The 20620-nt window shown below is 39.4% G+C and overlaps 1 long non-coding RNA gene across 1 annotated transcript; it reads right to left on the bottom strand.

The window, feature by feature from the left end:
• Nucleotides 1–1403: 1403 nt before the first annotated feature.
• On the bottom strand, nt 1404–3228 carry LOC121906997. Its single transcript, XR_006098780.1, has 3 exons — nt 3143–3228; nt 1873–2020; nt 1404–1556 (listed from the first exon to the last, which is right to left on the bottom strand). It is a non-coding gene; the product is annotated as an uncharacterized LOC121906997 (long non-coding RNA).
• Between the last annotated feature and the right edge of the window lie 17392 nt (nt 3229–20620).

Here is a 20620-nt window from a genome sequence, read left to right as displayed (position 1 = left end):
GCCTGACATGAGTGACGAGTATTGTCCTTTACAAAATGCCATGAGTTGTGTTTGTTTGTGTGGAGTTAGCTCTCGTCTTGCTGGGGAGAATTTATTCATTTTTCAGGTTCTAGCATACATGCTACAGCTAAGTGGTGTGCTGCCAAAATGTTGCGGGTGGGACTCATGCTCTAGAATTATTGTTGGATGTGTTGGAGTGAGTGGATTATTGAACTATTTTGACAGTAATTGTTTGGGTCATAGAGTACTCTTTGTAAAACTGCATGCACCAAACCATCAGGTCCGTACCATGACGGTTTGGGGTGAATACATGGATTCTAGGAGAGACTCTTAATACTGGATACTGTATTAGGAGACAGTTGGTGGGAGATTTGAATGCTGGAGACACAACTGAGGTTTCCGCTGTCAAGACAGGGCAAACTACTGGTTTGTCACAGTTTTGCAGCATTTTTGCTTTACTGAATTCCATTTGTGGGTTGTACATGGAATTTGTTGTACTTTTCCTAATAAATAATGGAGCAGCCCATGTCCCAGACTGCAGCAGTACATTTACGCCCAGCACAGAATTAAATAAAGAATTAAAAAAACAAAAAATCTTGTGTACAGATGGGTCATTGTCCACATTAAATATACTAAACATATTAACAATCTACATTAAAAATATTTATCTGGAATTGTATTTTTAAAATATCTATAGAAAGATGTGTTTTTAGATCTAAATATTGGCATTGATATTTGTTCTAGTAAATATTAGTCCCACACTGCAGCAAGACATTTATGCACAAAACACACACACACACACACACACACACACACACGCACACATATATAGAGAAATTGAGGACTAGATGAATGAGTGAGAAATAAAAGGAAAACCAGTATAAGTCTGAATTAGAAGGAAGGGTCACTGCAAATCAATACAAAGTAGTTCTGAGTCATCACCTTTATCCTATGATGAAACATTTCTATCCTGATGGGAGTGATCTCTTCCAGAATTCCCCAATTCACAGGACATGAGGGGTCACTGAATGGTTTGATCAGTATGAAAATGATGTGAATCATCTGCTATGACCTTCACAGTCACCAGATCTCAACCCAATTAAACACCTATGGGAGATTTTGGACTGATGTGTTAGACAGTGCTCTCCACCACCATCAAAACACCAGATGAGGGAATATCTTTTTGAAGAATGGTGTTCATCCCTCCAGAAGAGTTCAGAGACTGTAGAATCAATGCCACATGATGGCCCAACACCTTACTAAGACACTTTATGCTGTTTTTTCCTTTAATTTGTCCTCTGTATAAACAGATATGAAAAAATGACATGTAGAGTTTTGCTTTACATTTTATTAGTCGTGGACCTCTACATAAACAATCGCACAATCAAACTCTGCTCATTTAAATGGCAGTCATGGCATATGTGCACTCTCTGACGTACAGCCAATTGTTGTGTGGGACGTCTTCTGTAAACACAGAACCCTGAGCGGATCTGGCAGGCCGAGCCAATCTGGTACCTACACAGGCCTGAGTTGAGTAGGAACTGCGGGTGCTCACTCTGTGTGTGTGAATGTTAGTAAGGAAGAGAGAGAGAGAGAGAGAGAGAGAGAGAGAGAGAGAGAGAAACATGCAAAGTCTGGGTCATGCAAAGTCTAACTGGGTGAAACCACCACGAAAGTAGAGCTGAGTCATATCAACTGAAACAACACAGCTTAACAAGCGGAGCTCTCACAAAATATCTAACAACACAGCAGAAGCATGTTGCATTCAAGCATATCATGTAGCATCAAACATAAGCATGTAACATCAAACATCATTTAGCATCAAAATAACACACAGTCTTATAACCAAGTCGGCCCAGAAGTCAGCCTTACTTGATGATCGTCTTAGTAAACGATCAGATGTGTGTTTGGCCGTCTTTTCCACTGGATTACATTGAGCGGGTCCTGTGGTGCGGCAGAGTGTGTGTGATCCTGTTGTCATGGCCAGTTAGCTGGGTCTGGATCACATCTCTGTCCGATCCTATGTGTAGCGGTGGAGCAGGAAGCACAGATCAGGGAGATAAAAGGGATTTGATTGTCTCTTACTTCTCAAAAAAGCAGCGTGGCTTACAGTAGTTAACTGGTTATAAGCTAGTAATGTTAGTTAGTGTAAGTTAATCTTACACTATACATGAACAAGTGGTCAGGATAAGAAAAACCTGGTGTCTTTGTTCCTTTGTTCTTGTCTGATCAGAAGGGTATCTTTGTCAGCCTTGCGGGAGTGCAGCACAGAGAGAAAGAGGAAATGTGTGATGAACCCTTATATTGATAAAGTGATGTCATGGGCCACAGGTCACAATGACCAGTTGTTAGCTGGACATTGGGTCCAAGGCCAGAGTTTCACACTTAGGTGCGAACCACTGAGGCATCATGGGAGATTGAGTCTCTTGATGACTCTTTGTTCCCTAGAATGAGAGAAACATGTGGTCTGGCCTGGTGAGGCCCTACAAGTCTGAAAAAAGACACTGGGTGCAGTGTTTTTTCTCTAGGCAGCTGCATGCGGCTGTATACACTCTCTCCTCATTGGGAACAATTGAGGACACTGGTGAAAAAATGCTATATGGATACTCAGCCTTATGAAGGTGATGTGTGCAGAAAAGTTACCGAAAGGAGCTTCAGCATGCTAGCATTAGCAGCTAATGCTACTTCCAACTGAAAAGTAATTAAAGCTGTCAAATAAATGTAGTGGAGTAGAAAGTACAATATTTCCCTCTGAAATGTAGTGGAGTGGAAGTATAAAGTAGCATCAAATGGAAATACTCAAGTAAAGTACAAGTACCTCAAAATTGTACTTAAGTATAATACTTGAGTAAATGTACTTAGTTACTTTCCACCACTGCTGACCAGTAAGGCTTTGTTACGTCCCACTCATGTGTGTGTGTGTGTGTGTGTGTGTGTGTGTGTGTGTGTGTATACGTCATCCAGATTTCAATATGTGTTTATGACCATGAACTGTCTCTCTTGGGTCATATATTCATCTCATATTTCACAGCATGTTTATGGATTTATTCATGCTCTTATCTGATACTCTGTATGTATTATTGCCCTGCACTGTGTGTGTTTGTGAGTGTGTGTTTGTGTTCATGGATGCCATATTATTTACATGGATGGGTGACCTTCAGAGGATCGTGTCACGCTCAGTAAAACCGTCTGTGCACAGTTTTCTGCCCACCACTCCTTCTTTCAAATTGGCAGGAATATCATGTTTCCTCACGATGGAGCTTCAAGAATCACAACAGCTTTATGTTACACACTAAAGTCTTATAAGTCACATGGCAGTAAGGTTCAGCAAGGGGTTGTGGTATAAATAGATCTGCCTTCTTATGTTATGCAAAGGTATTAAATATACTCCAGGCTGTCATTAGAATAAACAAAGGACAGACTTTATTTGTTTTACTATAGAACATCGTGTGCATAGTTTTTTGCACATTTCACCAAAGTTCAACCTAATATATTTGTTATCTTTGGAAACTTGGATGGAAGATAAAGTCACCGATGTGTCTGGCAGAGAATAAGAGGTTAATTAATCCCAGCTAAATGAGGCGTTAACATGATTTTATGAGTGGTAATAAAACTGTAAAATACGCTTTACCTTTCCACCTTGTCAAATTCCTCTTAACCGGCATCCACAGTCTCTCCAGTTGTGCACCTCCTGGCACAGACTTCTGAATTTATTTTATACTATAATGGGAGTTTTCATTACCTATGATTCATTGGTGGCTGTGGTGAAACTGTGGCGTTGCGCCACCTGTCCCCTCACCTCTCCACTCAGTTCGCCTCACCTCCATTCGACCCTGGGACCCGAGCCGACAGAGCAGCAGTGTCCTACAGAGATGCAGAAGACAGAGACGGAGAGACAGAGACTGAGACAGAGGGGAGATAAACAAAGAAAGTGTGTAATCTATCTGCAGCTGCTCGGATGTTGGACAGGATGCTGCTGCTGTAACATCCCTAATCTGACTGGCATGGCCTGATGCTGATCTGACAGCTCCTGCTGATCTACTGTGGAGAGAAGAGATAGGAGCTGCACACACACGCACATGCACACACACACACACACACACACACACACACACACACACACACACACACACACACAGTGTTGCAGTGCCCCAAAATCCCAAAGACATTTCAGGATTTTGGGACGTTATACTAAAATCATTAGTGTCATTAATATGTAGTTAATTGTCGCTGTACTGTGCTGGAAGAAGCGTTTAAATCATCCACTTAAAGGGGTGTTCCCCCAATTTTACACATGAATATTAGTTTAATAATTGTATAATGTCTTCTGTGGCTATGGGGGGCTTTGTCAAGTCTGAGAAAATAACTCATGATCAATCAATGATGTTATTGACATTATATCAGTCTGGTTCAGAGACTACAAATTTGTAACTCCAAGTCTGCATACCAAGCTGGGGTTGTGGAGTTTGGAAGATGTGGGCATTTAGAAGATCTAATGAAAGATGAGAGAAAGAAGAGATTTAAAAAAAAAAAAAAAAAAAAAAATTCTGCCTCTTGTGTAACCTCCAACTTTATTGAAACTGCATACTAAATTATTGGAGTACACCTTAAAGTAAAAACAGCACAATGTAAAAGTACTCCACTATAGATCTTGCATTCAAATAATTCAAATACATATGAATATATATATGAGGTTATTGGATTATGATGTTACAGAATCTGGTCAAGGTGAAGCTAATTTATGTTACTTTTTGTTGGGTAGCCCACTCTGTAACAAGGATGTTTTAGCTGATCATATATTTGTATATAAAATCTTAGAGTAATATGTCACATTGCTGTTCAGCAATAGCTTTCAGATATAGTAAAAATACAACATCCACCTGTTTTTATACTGGAGTTGAAGTATTAAGTGTCAGAAATACTTAATAAAGTACCAATAATGAACATGAACTGAGGGTAACAGCTCATCTCAGTAGCTTTTCACCACAGTTGCTGAACACATTGTATAGTTGAGATGATAAGATGATTATCTTTGCATCAAAAATTTAAAACGCAAAAATTTAATAAACTCCATTTCACCAATATCGACAGTTACACTGAATTATTTCATGTGAGCAAAAATAATTTCATTGCTGTGACAGTGATTTTTATCTGTACATCATTCACCAACATCAGCCACTAATTAAACAGTGATGATACTACCAGAAAAATAAAACTAACATTCTGTTTAATGATATGAGAACAGACTCCATTGTTGCGGCACTCCCAGTTGATCACACACACACAGACACACACAGACACACACACACACTTTCTCAATTATAATAAAAAAAAAAACACCATGAAGCTTGCTATGCAGTAGGAGTCTGGCAGTTAAGTACATTACTAAAAGGCACTTCTTTCACCTCTCCAAAGTCTGCTGCCCTTTACTTCAGGAGAAACGTGTTGTCTGGTATGTCAACAGATTTGACATCAAGGTGACACATGTCATCAAGTGTTGTGCACCTGCTCACTGATGAGCGTGTCATGGTTACCGATGCTTGGAAAAATGCGATGGAGCACATCATCAAAACGGAGAGCAGACAGGTAGAGAAACTTCTTCATCAGTCTCCCTCATCTTCCTGTCAGGCCAGTTTTCTCTTGTATGTGCTTTGTTGCATGAAGGTTACAAACTAATGACCTCCTCCTTCTTATCTCAAATGAGTCAAATTACAATTCATTCTTAACCTTAAACCCAATATCAGTATTGGATCTCACCAATGCTCTAGTGGCTGAATGGGGAGCCAGGTTCCAACATCTGTTAGAAAGCCTGAAACCAGAAGAGTGAAGGCTGTTACAGCAACAGATTAACGGTTTCTGAATGTTCAACTATCACATATGAGTATAATGTTCGGGTGTCAACAAATTTTTGGCCTGTGGAATCTGGACAAAAATGGTAAAATAAATATTATTTTTTCTTTTTTCTCCCAAGACAAATGTCCACCATAACCACTTTGTTTTTAGATCCTATAACTCCACCATTCACATAAGATTTTTTGAATTTCCCTTCAGGGATCAATAAAGTAATATCTATCTATCTATTATCTGTCGGATAGGACCCCGTCAACATCCATGCTTTCAGTCCATGAAACTGTGTTCAGTTGTAATATGCCACCATAAGAATGGCAGCTTCACTAAAAACATAAGATGGCTAATTAGTCTGTATATTATATTACATTCAGTCTTTACAATTTTCCGATGGTTTTCTTTGGGTCACATGTAAGAAAATATCACAGATGTGTCATAGATGTTTGTAACATGATGGACTTCAAATACTGAGTTGTAATGGTTTACTGATACTGTTACATAAAGCAGAGACACACAAAACAAAATGATGCATAATCAGTACTGACAGTCCCACAGCCCTCTGATCCTTACTTTGTACTGTGTGTGTGTGAGTGTGTGTGTGTGTGTGTGACTGGAATAGCAGGTGACTTGTTTTGGTGCTGAGCCCCATATGTGCTATGTAGAGGGGAATACGTGTGTGTGTGTGTGTGTGTTTGTCTAGCTAATCATGTGTGGCTGAGTGCACTCAACAACAACAACACCCCATCACCAGACAGACAGGCTGGCCGGCAGGGACCCCTGTCCACCATCTGTGTGTGTGTAAATGACACAGACACACACACAAATTCGCAGACTGGTGGTAGCGATGGTCTGGTCTCCACCTGTCCCCCCTGTCATTACCCGGGAGGTGATGGAGGGGAACAGAAAGAGAGATGAGGGAGGAGGAGGAGGAGGAAGAGGGGGGAGAGGTGGACGAGAGAAAAGGAGAGAGTAAAGGTGGAGAAAACACAAGAGATAAACAGAAGAAGAAAAAAAAAAGACAGAAGGAGTGGGGAAGTCAGTGTGACAGAGTCTCAGGAGAAGAAACCAGAGAGAGACACTGAGAGACTGCAGAAGATACCTGATGTGACAGAGACAAGGAGACAGGATGAGGATGGACAGACTGAGATAAAGAAGTGGATGGGGAAGAAAAATGCCGATAAAAAAAAAAGATGGAGATGAAGGAAGGTGAAAGTAGAGAAGAGAAAAAAAACAGTGAGCATTTCTTAGACAGATGACGAGGCTTCAAGGTCTGTTAAAGAGAAAAATAAAAATCAGAAAAACAGAGCATGTCTGGTTGTACAGACTGAAGACAGAAAGCTGTGAAACGTGAAAGATGAAAATGAAAATATAAAAAATAAAATACAAGAAATTTAACCTTTTATTTTATAGTAAACCTCATAAAAACTGTATACCAAAGAAAATGGTAACAATAAATGTTAAATGGCCAAAAAACTGCACATTTCAAAATAATTATATCTGTAGGCAACTCACAGCTCTAGTAACAACACTTTTTTTAAGATTTTTTTTTTTTTTTTGGCATTTTTGCCTTTATTGAACAGTGGGGAGTGAAGAGATAGACAGGAAACAAGAGGAGAGGGAGATGGGTATGACATGCAACCAGGGTCTCTGGCTGGAATCAAACCAGGGATGTTGCAGTTTTGTTGCATGCACAGTAACCATTCAGCTATCAGGGCTCTGTAATGACAGTTTCATATTACATTATGTGTGTATTTATTTATTTATTTTTTACTGTTTTAGGATGCTAACAGCAAAGTTTAGTAACACAATTCCTGGAGACATGAATGACATTTATCTATTATGCATTTCAGTTCTTCAAATACTGCCATTGATACAATCAATAAAGCGGTCAATCAAACTTTTGTATTTTTGTGTAGCTATAAATTTGTATAGAACCTTTTATGGAGGTTAGTGTGGCTCAAAGTGTTTGGTTTTTACAGTTACTGTTTTCTACAGCTGACAAACTAGAAAGACATCAGATACTTTACAAGATAATTGAACTTTTTGGGGGGATCGCTGTGGTTGGTTTGTGGTTTGAGTACTTTATATACATCTTAAAACATATCTTTAGAGGATCTTTAAGTAAAACAATGGAAGATTAAAAGTGAAATTAAATTGAAACAATAAAATAAATATTTAGATACATGGATGATATTTTAGTAGCTCTTCTGAGCAATTGAGCTGGGAAATCTAGTGTGGCACTGAAAGAATTGCAAGTTTTTGCTTACTTATGCTCCTCTGACCTGCAGAGTTCCTCAAGGCTCAATTCTGGAATCTGTTCATTTTCCCTCCATGCTTCTTTTAAGTCACATTATCTGTCACTTTGACTGTGTGTCATGATATGCTTAATGTATTTGTGAAACCTGATGAAACTTCAAATCTGGTTACTTGATGAAATTGCTTATGAAAACAATACCTGTAATCATCTCTACTAAAGGAAGGAATCTCTCTGTCTGTCTGTATGTATGTACTTCACATATCTCGAGAACTGTTCATCCAGTCGACTCCATACTTGGCGAGTGTATGGCTGGGTACCCAAGGGAGTGCAGTGTCGGATTTGGTGCAATTAAGACATGCGATACATTTAATATTTATAAACTTTGAATAAACCAGCAATAGCAAGCCAGTCTGCTCTGTGCAGGGGTGGGGCGGAGCTTCAAGGCTCTGCCGACTGACTCCAGCAGGGAGAGACCAGAGATGAGGCGTGACACTAGTCACAGAAAAGTGGTCTAAAAGAGAAAAGTAGACGGTGAAAACAGAGCTTTTAATCAAGAATGGACACTCATACCTCATGTCTAGACAGAAAGCGTAGCGTTAGCAGCACATTAAGCAGATCAGCAACAGTAGCAAGTGACTACACAGGAGGCGTTCAGGTATATGGTTGACTGTGGGTCACTTGTGTTTTGGAAGTGCTCAGAGTCCAATACACAATGACTGTAGTAATGCACGTAAAAAGTAGCAAATACTTCCACAGGCAGTTCAAAACCAGTTTGTCTCATATGTTCTGAGACCTTGGCGAGTGTGAAGTGCCACTACAGACAAAGCACAAATCTTTGGAGCAAACATACTCAATCAAATCTGAACTGAAGGCACAGAAAACAGAAATGATCGCAATATAATCGATCCACTTTATTTTAGGATGCACTTTTTTTTTTTTTCATTTTGTACCCTGGAAAACATAATATGTTTTCTATGATAATAATACAGTATTTTAAAAAAGAACATTGCTATTTTATCACCTACCATATGTCAATACATCACACAGCAGTTGAATAAAGATAAATTGTTAGCATGGCTTGTTAGTATGATTTTTGCAAGTATGTGAACCAAATTTGATGTTTGTACACAAGTAAGTGAGAGAGTGGTTTTCCTTTCTCTGCTCTGTTTTGCTTAACCTCTAAGTTTACATGACAACTTGTAAGAAGTGAGAATTAACCTTAAACCCTCGTGCAGCATAAAACCAGCCAGTGTTGCTGTTCTTTTCTACGTTTTGCAGCCTGAGAATCACATAGGGTTAAATCACAGCTGCGGCAACCTTGGAAACACACACACACACACACACATGCACACACACCCACACACACACACACACACAGACTTACAAATTTCCAGGAACCCTCCCATCCCTACGGCTCACCCCAATTCAGATGTCATATGTGTATTCTCCCTGGATCAAAGGGAGGTCACGTTAATTAGCCAATTTCACACTCCTCTGCCAGCGTACACACAACACACACACACACACACACACACACACAGACATGCACACATACACGCGCACACGCTCCACTGTCACACAGACATGTTAATTAAGGACTCAAGACCAGAACAGTGAGAGCCAATCAGTGCTCACCGTTGAGGATTTACAGGCCTGTTTATGATGAACTGTTGATCAGTGCTGAAGTCAGGTCAGACTGTTGATCTGCTGTGACTGACATTCACAGCAAATAGAATTATTCATTACATATGCACTGTGATGAATTACACATGTATATGTGTAAGCCATAATGTATGAAACGGTGTCCACCTATAAGACAATAATGATGAAGTGGAGGGCAAAGAACATGAGGCAAAGTGACATTTCCTCCATGCAGTAAAAATGTCAATTTTATTCTTTGGCACAAAGTAAGTTGTTAGTAAGTTGACAGAAGTAAAAATTCAAAGGTGGACAAACTGAAAGGAAGCTAAAATGTCCATTTTTTCTAATTTTATCAAAGTTTGTTGCCTTGAAAGTTTGAGTCTTCTACAAATTTAAAGTTTTACAGTGCACTGAGTCTTATTATTATCTTCAATATCAGGTACCATCAAAGTGCATTATCACAATTATATCACTGCCATTTAACCGCTGTCAACAAGACAAGCTGTGTTCAAATCTTACAGGTTTGCATTTTTTTTCTGTGGTCAGTTTAAACTATGATTAGGTTAGTTTCACCAGTTTGGGTTAACTACTAAGCATCACTATTGTTGCTTTGCTTACCTTCAGTTTTAATCATTGTCACAGGGTTGAGATGATTTCATGTCCAACTCTAGAAAGTGGCCTTCCATAAGGAGAAAATCCACTCCAGCAAATGTGGTTATGACAAATAATACACTGCATGGTGGAAAACAACCCCTCTGCTGTGCATGATGAACCATGTTGTGAATTATATGCAAAGCTCATCAATAATTTAAAAAAACATATATCTATAGGCTATACTGTGCTGTCTCTAAAATGTCGCCTTTTCCAGGAGAGAGTTCATCATATCTAATCCTATACATAAAATCACCATAAAAAAGGACACATTTTTCACTTCATGACAAAATATTCCATATTTTTCAGATGGTAAACACTCCTGCTGCATGGTGTCTGTTTACACATGTGCATATGAGAGACTCTGGAGATTTTGGCCATCTGTGCGTGTTTGTGCATTTCTTGTGTCTCTGCGTGATCCACACCTGGTAACCACCCACTCACATCAGTACACACACACACACACACACACAGACGCACAATCACATCAAATGTGAGTTAATGCACCTGCATGAACACACACACATACAGTACAGGAGACAAAAATGTGCTTAACATGCAGTCTATCTTAATATTATTATAATCTTAATATTACTAATACTAATAGATACTAATACTAAAATGTTTAGATATAAGCTGATATTTTGTGCATGTGCTCAAAATATTTCACCATTTTCACTGCCCAAAATGGCAACTAATCTGAAGTGAGTTCATCTGCACCAACCGATATTTATTGCCCCCCCCCAACTCTGCTCCCATTTCAGCACCGGCAAGTTGACAGAAAAATCCCCAAATACCAAAAACCTATGTGGGCTTGACAAAAACATCATTATAACCTTTCACCATTTCCAACATCCTGCCCCATTTATATATTGAACTTGGCAGATATGATTTTTATCTCTCTAGATTTGGTGAAACGCTTAAGAGGTCCTTGATTCTACTTTGAATACATTTCTCAAGCAGCTGCCTTAATATTGACACCTCAAGGCAATGCAGAGAGATTTATTTTGAAATAAATCAATATGTGATGGAAGTCTGGGACGTGATAAGGTGTGTAATGTAGCCAAATATAAACGACAGCCCAAGGCAAATATACTTAAAGCAGTGGTTCCCAATGTGGGGGTCAGGACCCCCTGAGGGCTTGCAAGATAAATCTGAGGGGTTGTGCATGATTAATAAAGTAGGAGAGAAGAAGAAAAAAACTGTTCTGCTTCACAAAGCTCTGTTCTTAACACTTTTCATAAAGTGTTGCTTTTTTTTAACGTCTTCTGGACTCTAAAAAAGAATAAATGAAACAATCTGAGAAGGGAACAATAATCTGTGGTTGAAATGCTCACAGCTCTCATACATAACCTGCAATGGGGGTTGTGAGTAGGCGTTGCTTGGCTACGAAGGGTTGCAAGCCAAAAAGGTTAGAAATCTAAGCTAAGGTCAGGATTCGGGTCATACTCATACATAGACCTGATATCTGTCTGCTATCAGGGATGGAACCTGACACTGTGCCATCCACTTTCATATGACTTCATATGAAGTGAGAATCCATACTACTTCTGTAGGGCTGCATTGAATCATTACTTACCATGTGTGGCTCCATGGATGACAGTGTAGGTTGGTCAGTTGGTCCACCACTTTGGTCCAGACTGAAATATCTCAGTAATCATGGTGCAAAACTAAATACCTGCAAAATGAATGAAATTCCAAACAGTCTCATCTGTACTTTGTGTTTAGTGCTAATTAGCAAATGTTAGCATGCACTAGCATGGCGGTAGACTGTTGAAAACGCTGTAGTAAATACAGGAGAACAACACTGTGGCATTAGTTATTTTGTCCACAACCATCAAAGCCCAAAGATGTTTAATTTACAGTGGTATAAAACATATCTTTATATTTGGGAAACTGGAAGCAAACAATGATTCATATTTTTGCTTGATAAATGAGTCATCAAAATTCACCTAATTTCCTGCAAATCAAGTAATCCATTAATGGACAACTTGTTTCTAGACACGACACTGCTCGACTATGTTGAGTTTTATTAGATTATAGTCAATTTAAAAGTAGTTCTACACAACTTCCCATGAAAATGAACATGTTTTTCAGTTTAAGTGTCTAATGGTTTAATCCCTGACAATCTCTCACTGTGAGACTCATGACTTTATTAAAACACTGAATAAAACATTGAATAAAGTCTATTGATATTGAGAGCTTCAATCCTCAAACATTGAAATTGTTATGGGACTATAAAAGCCCACATGAGCCTATAACCTCCTCCTCCTTGTGCAAAGATGGAGCCGTGCTGCTGCATTCCAGGCATGCTCCCTCATTGATCCTGCTTTGCTCCGCTCTGTCTTCACTCATATTGCTGTGTTAAATTGAGTATAAATGGATGGCACGGTGCTGTAACATGAAGGTCAGAGGTCAAACCTCCAGGATCCTAAACAGCCTCAAGCAGCTGCTGCTCCCTTTGACCTGCAGACCTTGATGGAGGGAAAAGGAGAACAAAGAGAGGACAGGGAAGAGAGACTGTTAGACAAAAGATCAGTAATACACCAACAATACAGTACACATCTCTCGCCACGGGCACACATTATGAGCATGTAGATAATGAAGATACACTTTTAAAATGCTTCTTTTTCTTTGTGATTTGGCCTTCAATCCACACTCAGCCTGCAGATTCCACCCCCAAGCTTTTCAAAAGGGCTCTTTTGAGCCAACACAATGTAAATGCTGGCCTTGCTTTACAGTGTGGACAGACAACAGAGCCCTTTAAAAAACACTGCTGTGTGGCTGCGAACATTCAGATCAACCCACTCATGGCAAAAAAAGAGAAAAACCCTCAACGATGATTACCAGTATTAAATGAGACGTGAACAGGCAACATGCAAGCTGCAATTTACATCATGAGATCATTTCTTCATGCTCATTTTGACACATTTTACAAATCAAAACTAATAGCTGCAACCCACGCATGGGCATCCCACAGTCCTGTAGGTCTCTCAAATTGATCTGCAATTTGCAAGAAAGAATCATTTGTGAAACATGCTGCTGACATCATTTATGATCTGTGCTTACATAGACTAGCAAAATCACTTTTGTGTAATGGGCTCCTGGACCTCCACTCACATACTTTTTGTATTTTAGGATTACTTCAGCAACAGAGAGGCTTCAGCAGGTATACTCTGTCAGAACAGAAAAACAAGAATACAACAATATCATTCACCAAGATTCAGACTAAATTCAAAACTAAGCCTGTGATTAAAGCTTGCTCACTGTAGAGGAAATCAGAGTTTATTATAAAGGCAAAGGTTCTCTTCCACTAAAAGGGGTCACAAGATAAATCTGGAGGGTCAGAAAGAAAGAATCAATAACAAATATCTTATACACAAAATTATGTTTTCAGATGTCTCTAATATTATATTTATTTATTTTTTCTTGTGAAATCCTTTTACCTCTTCAGGCTCTAAAAATTGTTGAAACAACTGAAGGAGGGAAAATCACTTTGGTATAACTACTCACAACACAGCTCAGATTTCTTCTTCTGATGGCTGTTTTCTGTCTGAAATACAGACTTTGAGAGCTTTTATAGTTGGCCCCAGATGGGACTTTCTACAAGGACAGGTCAGGTAGTGTGCCACCTTTTTCTGCTTCGAGGAGATCGAACCGTTTTCATATTGTTTTGGAATTCCAGGTGGACAGTGAGCTTTTGGAAACATGTCTGGAAATACTAGACTACATGACCCCTGCTTCACATGTAAACTGTATTTTCAAATGTTTATGTTTATATGACTGTATGACTTTATTACGATTGTTCCACACTGGAACAAAGCCTCAGTTCATCCATGACTTCTACAGATTAAAGCTGTAGGACGGTTTCACAGCTCTATGTATCCATTAAACAACAGTACACAGCAGCATTGTGAGGCATGGAGTCAGAACTCAGAACAAGGTTACTGAGCTGCAGGAGCATTGGACTGGTAATTATTGAGGCAGTCACACACACACACACACACACACACACACACACACACACACACACACACACACACACACACACACACACACACACACACACAGGCATCTGACATCTGCAGGCAACGGTGCAGCGGCAGCTAGCAGCTAATTGGATCATTGTCTGGAAAGGAGAGGAGGAGCAAGGGATGAGGGAATTAAAAAAAAGAGGAAAGCAGGCAGGGGAGAGAAAACAAGAGATTAATGAGACCAACAGTTCTCAGAAGACTCCCAGGCAAGGTGAAACTCACCTGGGATAAGTGCTGTAGATTCATCTGTTTTCTGCCAGTTATGCAAAAACAGTTTATATATTATAATCATGTGCACCACCTGTTTCTTTATAGAATTCAGTTAATGGTTAGAATACGTATTCAGCACTTATATCGTGCTAAATATAATATGTAACCACTCATATTCAGCCTGGTTTGTTCTCAGGGCAGCTATAAAAGGAAATGCACTGACCTTTAGAGATGGCTGACTGGAATATTTGAATTTCATAAGAAAACATGTGACGAATGATTTCTTGAAAGAACTACCTTTGATTTTACTTTTTTTTTTTGATTTTACATTGATTTTTGACTTGACAAAGTTAAAGACTAGCTACTGAAGAATGTGGAGCATTTAGCAGATAAAGAGTCACATATTTCCTCATGAGTTGGTGGAGACCAAACCAGAGCTAAAAGGAGAGTGAATATTGTACTCCAAGAATGATAATGTTACCTCTTATCTGCATTATGTGTGTAATATGTTAGCCATACCAAATATATAAGGCATGTCTGAGGCATGTGTGTTGTGAAGTTATTCTTCCAAACATCAATGCTTACCGTAACCCAGTGACCAGAAACATGAGTTTAAATGAATGCTGTGTTTCTCTCTGTCTGTTGGATGTGTTAACAGGTAACTGTTGGCTGAGGCAAGCCGCACTGTACTGGTCTTGTTTGCTAGCAGGGCTGACAGGTCTATACAACAAAATATGGGCATACTATTTGGTCAGCGGAACAGTTTTAAATATTGCAGGAGGAATAGTACAAGCAGACACAGCCACAGTTAGATGAAGAACTACAGATGACTCAAGGTAAACAACTTCTTTCAACATCTTGCCGGTGGAAAAAAACATTCTAGGCTGGCAGTTTCCCCTGCTTCTAGACTTCAAGTGAATCTAGATAAACCTAATAATCAGACTGAATTGTCAATTTTGTTTTGTTTTGCTGTAACCAATCGGTAGCAAGTGATGAATCTGTCATTCTAAGTTGAAAGCATTTATTAGGAACAGTGCTTGTCATGTCACTAGAAAATATGTCAATTTAAGTTTTCCAATGGGGAATCAGCTGTAAAGACCTATTGAACCGCTATAAAAAGGAACGATTCAGAGACTAAAACATGTCCTGGACCAATCTTTGTACTAGATACTGGAGCAGAAAATGATATCGATCTTTTCATCTAACTCTGGATAAGACTGCAAACAAGGTTATTTACCAAAATATTGGACTTTCATTCTTCCTACAAATGCAGAGTCATTTAGTCTATAAAGGAAAAGAAGCACTTTTTCTGAATGGCTGACCTTTTTATTGTCCCAACAGGCCAAATGTGGTGATCTTCAATGTTGCTGAATAAAAAGGGACAAGTGGGTGTGTGTGTGTGTCAGTGTATTTTTATTGGGAGCTAGTCAGGGGAAGAATGACTCATATGGATAGTCTGGTGAGACAATGAGTGCTGCTGGAGGATATCACTCTGTGTGTGTGAGTGTGTGTGTGTGTGTGTTACGGTGCTGATTGAGGGAATGTCACAGAGCAATGAGAGGGAACCAGGCCAACTGCCACCAGAGTGCTGGCGGTCCAGTTGGACGGACTGTCACAGCAGCTCGCCTCACATCCACGTTGCCTCCTTCCCCCTGTTGCTCTCTAAGCACTAACAGCACGCTGTGTGGTTGATCAGTGTGTGTGCGTGTGTGTGTTCACTGGCCTATATTTGACATCAGTATAGCCTTATAGCCAGATGGTAATGATGCCCCACTGGCCTCCATGTGGAACAGAAACACTCACACGTTGTGAGCGCTGTGGATGTGAAGCAGCGATGAGCAGTGACAGGACCAAAGCTTCTGCTGTCACTGCTGGACACAGCAAGGACAGGCTGACAGCACACACACACATGTTCCAACATCACACATACTAACTGAAGAACTGATCTCTTGCTAGCAGAGCAAAATTTTGGGGGTGGGGTAGAGGGGGTTAAGTCCAAGTAAGTCTTAAAGGTTCTATAAGCAAATGGCAACTGAAGATACAAGGCTTTTTGAATCTTTGAATTCTGACCTTTAACATGACGCTGCATCTGAACATTTTCCTTTCAAAGTTGTGCTAATGTGTGGTTATCTGCAACCCACTAGGTTGCACTAGGTCATTTTACTAGATATTTGATATATTCAGTAGATATATCTTTTTACAGCTCTATTTACGACCCTACTTTGCAATCCGGAAGAATTATAACTGTGGTGCTGATTTGTATCAAGCTGCATGGTGTGGCTCTTGTTAAATGGATGAAAATTAATTTTAACCATATTTTACCCATATTTGACAGCGCCCCCAGTTGTTGACTATACTCATACGATAGCTGAGGTCAAGAGCTCTCTATAACAGTTGGTCCCATGTCTGCAGCCCCTTTTGTTGCTGAATTATAAGCCTTCAAAAATGCACCGAGGTCAAGGTTCAAAGGTCAGTATTTCAAAGCAGGAGCCATGTAGAATATTCATACTGACAAATGTTACTCTCCAGGTTGAGACCTTTCCAACAATGTATTTTGCTTAGCTCTATGACAAAGTTTTAATTTCATGGACACAAACATCCAAGGCCTTGTTTCAGAGAGCACTTTGAAGGCCCAATCTATAAAATGAAGCTCTTTGTTTGTTTTTCCTTTTTTTGTGGAAATAATGACCAAAATGAGGCTTGGAGGAAGGCCTGAAGTGCTTGGGTTAGGGTTAGGGTTAGGGTTAGGGCTGACCAACCGTTCTCATTCTTAGGTCATTAAATACCATTGCATGCATAAGCTACTAGTCACACAACCCTGGATATTTTTTTTGTATCTTTGTGATTCTTGGTTTTGGGATTTTATGTCAGCATGACATAGCCCATTCAATTCATTCAATTCAATTCAAGAATCTGTTTTATTAGCCAAAGCAAGCATACAAAGAATGTGTCTTGACTTTGCTCCCAAAAAACACAACACAGAAGTGTTTTGTTTTGTGTTGTGTAGCAGGATGCTATCAGGCTCAGTGTGACTGTCTGCTTTATGCAAGATTTGCTTTGCTTTATGGAAATATCCATCATGAAAAAAAAATATAAAATCTAAATTTCTACTTTTGGTTTCTGATTTTCTTTAAAAAGAAAACACAGGACAAATGATTTACAGAGCAGATATGTATGCTGTAGCAGACACTATTTAATTTCAGTTGGACTTTAAGTCTCACTTCATGTCTACAGCTTTGGTTGGTAGGACTGTCAATTCCACTGAAAATTGTTTATGTGAGTTAAGACTAAATGCAAAGTGATTTTTCTGCTGGCATTATTTGTACAGCTGTGTTTTTGCAGTCTTACAGTCTTGTATTTGGCAACATTTTTTGCTGAATTACAACAGTTTAAACTTGGATGGACACATCTTCGCCTCCATTTGTGCCACCTAGAGCAAATCCATGTCTGTTTGAGTCCATTTGCCATTGACATTGAGCTTCTGTCTGAACACACCATTAACTCTGTACGTTGAAGCCCCAGTAGCTCTCATCGACCCCCTTCCTCATCTAAAACTTTTTGATCTCTTCCTTTTTAAAGAGATTAAGAATATTACTGTAATAATATATTGAACTGTTGGCTATCACTTCTTGAGTTATCCCATGGCAATATTACAAAAAATATGTAATGAAGTGCTTAAATTGTCAAATTGAGTAAAAAAGAGCATCAGTTAAGGTTGACAGTCAATTTACCATTGCTATCTAGTAAGAGGGGTTTCTTTCCTTTTGTGCAAGGTTAACTAATGTGTCATTACTGTAAAACACCCATTGAATTTATTATAAGCCTATCTCCTATGTAACTTACCTTAATTCAATGGAAATTTTGCTAACACTGAAAGAGTAAAATAATATGTTTTGGTATGTAGTGCATACTGCAAGTGGGCCAATAGTAAATCAAAGCTGTGTGTCTTTTAGCTGTGTAGCTAACTTCTTTTTTTTTTTTACTGCACTTTATCCCTGTTCATGTTTGGATCCTGTGAGAAATGCAGTCATCTGACACACATGGTGCACGTAGCACAGCGTTGTGTTGGAGTGTCATCTGTTGTTGTTGTGCTCTTTGTTCCAGTTCTATCAGAGCAGATCCACATACAATGACCTAAGACCTTGACTCAGAGGAAACTGATTGTGTACCAGTGTGAGTGTGTGTGTGTGTGTGTGTGCGTGTGCGTGTTAGTTCAGCCTTCCTCTTCCTTTTCCTCTTCCATTATGGGCTGCTGCAGGATGTACCAGGTGCAGCAATCACACAAATGGACTCTGAACACACACACACACAGACTTGAAGGATACACACCGGGGTAGATTCTGAATGAATGACTGTTCACACCTTCAGTGTATAAAGACACATTAAACTGTCAGTGCTGTAGGAACTGTGGTGAAAGTAAAGCAAAAGATGTACACATTTTATTAGCATTTAAATACATTTTAGTTGGAGGTGTTTCAGTTCCTAGAACACATTTTCAACAGACCATTATATGTTTAAAAGCAGAGCACATAATGCTGTTCAAACATTATTGAGGATGATAAATATTTATTTGGAGTCTTCAGGATCACAGCACTGAAGCAAACTATAAAGTGAGCCTCTGTAAAGTCTATCTTTTTTATAAAAGATGGAAAAAGACCACACCCCTAGACTATTTGCCAAAACTGTTACAAATCACTATTAAAAGTAACAATGTTTTACGGTGTGACAACACTGTGGTCTGGTGGCACAAAAACCACTAGTGTTGGGGAAAGATCATGGTTTAGGATAAAATGATCACTTGAAACGTGGTTTACACTTCCTTAAAGTTACACAACCATTGTCGTCATGGCAACAGTAGGCACCACAACTTTAAAAAAACTCGCAGATGGAAGCATTACACTCGCAGTTGGAAACGGGAAGCAAACAGTGGTCTCCTGCAGCAAAGACCACATTTTGCCATCTAACTACCTCCTCCTAATGAGGCCAAATCATTTCATCAAGTTTCATCTAACCATCCCCTGGTCATAACAAGTAGGTCTGTGTGCAGAATTGCAGTATCTACATGACACACCCACTTGGTTAGGTTTAGGAATGAGCATTGAGATGTTAGGGTTAGGGGTCGGGGGGAAGTTGCGTAAGTCTGCAAGACTGCAGATAGACCCTTCTCGGTCATAATTACTACGGCTGTTGAATTTTAGACCTATACTGTCGTTTTCTTGTAAGGATGTGCTACTCTTTCAGTTCCATTTGCTTTTTTTTCAGGAATCTCTTAATATTATTTTTTTGTTTTCAAATGTTTTAACTTCATGTTTTTATTTAAAGCACATTGCGGCATATGACTATCTGAGGGACTGGACGAGGACAAAGTCTTATTGTTCTCCTCTCAACACTCACTCACTGCTTCTTTTCAGTCATCTTCCTATGAGGAGAAACCGGCTCCTTAGCAGCTCTGTGGTTTACTTCTTTTGTACTATTTTATGTTAAATGATTATAGACTGACAGAAGAAACACAAAGCACAAAGCTGCTCTACTCTGCCAGGCCTGGTTGTGTTTTCTACTCCTCTTTCAGCAGAGTGGAGGTCACCAGTGAGAGGAGGTTCACCTGGGCTGCAGGTCTGGAAATCCTTTAAAGCTAGCCAGCTTAGTCTGCTTCCCACTCTCTCAGCTCCAACATGGTCTCCTGCATAGGTTTCCTTTGATTTGTCTTGTTTTTCTTTCAACATCCAACATCGTCATGCACCCACATACATTACTGATTTTACTGATTTTTCACCACTTAGTTTAATTGGCCACATTGTGCATGGGAGACACTGAAGTGAGTGTGTATTTTTAACCTGCTGGTTGTACCGCTAACTTCACTGACAACTGTGAATGTACGGACACATCTTAAGTGGTAAATCACCAGACAGGTTTTATATCTCCTGTTAAGATCTGATTTAGGTATTTCATCATTCTCTGATTGCCAAATTGATTGACTGAT

This window comes from Thunnus maccoyii, chromosome 11 (assembly GCF_910596095.1).
Source record: "Thunnus maccoyii chromosome 11, fThuMac1.1, whole genome shotgun sequence".
In the NCBI taxonomy this organism is placed as follows: domain Eukaryota; kingdom Metazoa; phylum Chordata; class Actinopteri; order Scombriformes; family Scombridae; genus Thunnus; species Thunnus maccoyii.
Note: the sequence above shows the minus strand (reverse complement) of the source record. Positions and strands in the feature narration are given on the sequence as shown.